We start from the raw sequence: 4273 nt of genomic DNA on the forward strand, positions 1-4273 counted from the left end.
GTAAAGCCCCGGGGGCACCGGCAGTAAAAATAGCCCTGACAGGTTCCTGCTTCACTGGCTCAGGTTTGTCAGGGGCTCTGCAAGGCCCTTCATTCCCTGCATCCCCTCCAGATACTGGACATGGATGGAGGAGGGAATCGGGGGGAAAGAGCAGGAAGAGGATGAGGATTGGGTTTTATGGAGTGAAGCTTATCCCCAGGGAACAAGTCTGATGAGGTAAACTGGTGAACTTCATTCAAACAGTTTTTAAACCTCTTTTCCAAAGCATGGAGGTGCCAATATAAATTAATTAAAAGGGTCATATATCATTTTGTTATTTAAGTTATTTGAAAAATATTTGTTGTTAGAAAATATCTGTTTTAGCTGTGGGGAAAAAATACAAAAGGTGTGCCCAAAAAGCTTAGATTAGAAACTCCACACTATTAATATCATTTATAAACTTGTTTTTACCATTTATATGTACACACAGTAGTATGTTCATATTGTGTTATTGATATGCTATTCCTATTTTGTAGGAATAGCTACAAAATATACATTCCCATGTTGTGCCATATCCAAGAGGTAAAGGACATTGTGTTCCCAGTCCTTGTCAAATGAATTGAACTGCTTTGGAGCATTTGCACAGCTGGTTCCACCCCCCGACATTGACATAGTATTTTTCTGGAGAATGACTCTATAAAGTATTAATGAAGTGTGTCATGCTGGCTTGTGAAGGGAGGAGGGTCAGTGGCATTCATACGGTGCATGCGGTGAGAAAATGCATCCAGGGCATTCGGCATTACACCCTTATCATTACCCTCTGCGCTTTCTCTCTACCTGGGTGGAACAAAACACTTGCAAATATCAGGCCTCATTCCATATCTTACCCCTTTAAATCCATCAATCTGTTCTGTCCCCACACCTTCCCCCATAGTGTTGACTCTCCATGAGAAGTAGGCCCTGGACCATGTGAGCTCTTTAAACAGTAATGAGCTAATAACAGCGGATGAATGGGATGACTGGAGGCAGCCAAAGCTCCACATGGCATGAAGAGACAAAAATTACAATGGTGCAAATAGCACAGGAAGAGGTCAAGAGACTAGGAGACTCTTACTTTCTCTCCGCAGGGAAGCACAGTGGGTTGAGAAGATCTATTGTTATGTGTGTTTTTTATGCTTGTTCCCACTGTCATTGCCACTTAGCTCACATGGAACTTGTAATCGGATGGCTCACCCAAAAGAGAAAATTCTATGAGCCGCATCTCGTTCCAAACGTGTTTAACTTTCTTCTCTCAAAATATATTTTGAAAATTTTTTCAAATGTTTTGTCCATACAATGAAAGTCAATGAGGCAGGGGGTGGTAACTGTCACTCTAAGAAAAAAGCATTGGAACTCCAGAAATATCCCAGTATAAAATATAAATGTAAGTGGTGTTTCTTGTTCCACTTTCAGCAGCGGCACTTCAACGATGACATAAAAAAAGACAGTCACTGCATAATATTGGCTAGAAAAAAAATAAATTGTCTTGGAATGTAGTCAGCTTCATTAACAATCTTGGCGAGTCAAAAATACACAGACCAGCCAGTGTAGTCATAAACAAACAGATTAACTTTTAGTTTATTTAGTTTTAGTTATTTCAATACTTCAATGTTAACTAAACGATTTGGCACAATGAGTAATGTTGCCTTGGTAAGTTTTATGCTTTTGTATTTTATTTAATGTTTGTTTTAAGTAATGTTTTTTTTTTAATGGTTTTAGTTTTAGTTAATGATAATAACCCTGGTCTATAGACATTCACATGTTAATAATGAAACACACATTGTTTGCAAACTAATCCAGGCTCAGTCCTTTAATATTTTAAAATTTCTTTCTAATATTAGCATATTCAAAAGTTTAAATAAGTCTTAAACTTCATGCACTAAATCTTGTTATTTACATATCACCCAAGAAGCCTAATGAAATGTAGTAATGATAGACCTACTCTTACAAGCTCAGAGACATTTAAAAACTGTTGATGTGTTTAATATGCGATGGCTTGACTTGGTGCCCTAAGTATTGACATTTATTTATTTTTATTTATTTTTTTAAACAGTAGTGTGGAAATTCAACTGTTTTGCATGGACACAACTGTGTATGTCAGGCTATCAATCCACACAAACTATGCATGGAATTCTTCTTGGAGTACACAGTGTCAAAAATGACACACAAACCTTTGTGCAGCTGTACGAACTTAACAGCCAACCACCCGTACTAATTCCACATTACACACAGACTCTTAGAACACAGATTGCCAAATGCCACCATCTCATATGAACTGCTGTCAAATTGAAGGGTAAAGTAAAAAAAAAAAAAGACAAGAAAGAAAGGGTGCCCACAGTTATTTTGCACTGTTCATGAAACAATGGCACTTTTGACACCAGTTATTTAAATGACCTGAGCCCCTTTATCTGGCTCAGATCCCATTTCTTTGTCATTTATGAAACAGGTGGTGAATGCTAAATGGCATTAATCCCACATGATGTTTCATTCAGTGGGCCCCTTAACGTCTGGAGTCTGACACTGTCACCCTATTTATGTTTGTAACGCAGACACCAGAGAGCTGTCAGTGAGAGATAATGAAACACAAAGAGGGAGGGTTCATATAAGAAAGTACAGAGAGTTGAATTCACATCTTAGATTGGTTCCAGTGGTACATTCCATGTCAGTGATGAATCCCGATTACCTGTAAGTGCTTGCAGTGAAACAGCAGTGCAGTAGCAGATTGGCTGATAATCATAGCTCCACACCTCACCTGATGGTGTCTAATGAAGAAATCAAAGTCGTTCCACTCTTCAGGGCTTTCTAAAATATAAAACTAGGCCTATGGTAAGCTGGAGGAGTGAGTTTAGTCAGATCACAGTACCATTACAGTCTGTTTTCCTCTAGCTCTGGCCTTTAAGGTTCAAATCACCATTTAGTGCCAGCCCAATATTTTGACAGGCGCTGCTTACATCTTATTACTGTACCATTACTCTCTGTCTTGGGCAGGTTTTTTCATGTGACCTTTGGATGCCAACCAATTAATATTTTAATTAAAATATCTGTCTGCTGCCAGGAGTTTGTTTTTCTCCTTTGTGGCAATACATGTTTGTCAATATTGTCCACTTGTGGTTCTAAATTGCTCAATAACCTCTAATTAATTTTCCGCTATTGACAGAAGGCAATTACTTAAACTCTGATTAATTTATTTGAGCTCAAAGACTTCCAAAACATCCTATAAAATTATTAGAAGAGACACTGTTCTGAGCTGTGACCGACATATGAAAAGCCTTCTGTCAGGGTTGAGGTAGGTGAAAGGAGCGAGGACTCAAGTGCAGGACAATGGGTGTTTATGGAGTATAAAAAAAAAAAAATACAAACAAAACTACCCCATGGGGGAAAACAAAAGACTGGACTTGGACTTGACACATGGAGAATAAATAGGGAGAGCAAACAAAGCAGGTAACGAGGGAGGACAGGTGGGGTAAATTAATCAATAATCAGGTAACAAGATGGGAGGGGCTAGAAAATCGACAGGAGCTGCATGCAAAAACAGACAGGCAAGACAGAGCCAGCATGACAGTTCCTGGAAGTCTTTAGCAGAAGGCCAGGGTGGTGCCGGAGGGACGGACCAGGCGGGCTCCGGCGGATCTGGAATCTTGGCAGAGGGCTAGGACGGTGCCGGAGGGACAGACCAGGGAAACTACGGCAGGTCTAGAGTCCTAGCTGAGGGCCAGAGCGGTGCCAGAGGGACAGACCAGGCAGGTTCTGACGGGTCTGGAGTCCTGACTGAGGGCCAGGGTGGTGCAGGGAGTTTGGGTGGAGCAGGCAGGGCAAGCCACTCGGGCGGCTCTGGAACGGCCTCCTTAGCTGTTTCTGTGAGAGCAGACAGCCCAGGAACGACAGCGGCCTGCTTAGGGACGACAGCGGGCTGCTCGAGGGAGCTTGAGCCGAGCTGGCATGACAGGCAGCATGGGCGGAGCCAGCAGGGCAAGGAGCTTGGGTGGAGCCAGCTTGACAAGCAGCAAGGGTAGCGCAAGGTCCCTGGGGACGGCCTCTGGGCCAACAGCAGGCTTTGGAATGGCCTCCGGGCCTTGTGGGACGCAGGAAACCCTCCTCCTCCGTTTCTGAGAGCGAAGCAGCGCTGCAGCCTCTTTGACTAGCACTGGGGGTGCGACAGGGAGAGTGGACGGCTCGGGGACCACCTGGCTTGGGACCACCGAAGTTGGGTCCTCCTGGACCACAGGGCTTGGGACCACCGAAAGTCAGATCCTCC

This window comes from Rhinichthys klamathensis, unplaced genomic scaffold (genome assembly GCF_029890125.1).
Source record: "Rhinichthys klamathensis goyatoka isolate OS25496 unplaced genomic scaffold, OSU_Roscu_1.1 h1tg000055l_1, whole genome shotgun sequence".
Taxonomy (NCBI): Eukaryota; Metazoa; Chordata; class Actinopteri; order Cypriniformes; family Leuciscidae; genus Rhinichthys; species Rhinichthys klamathensis.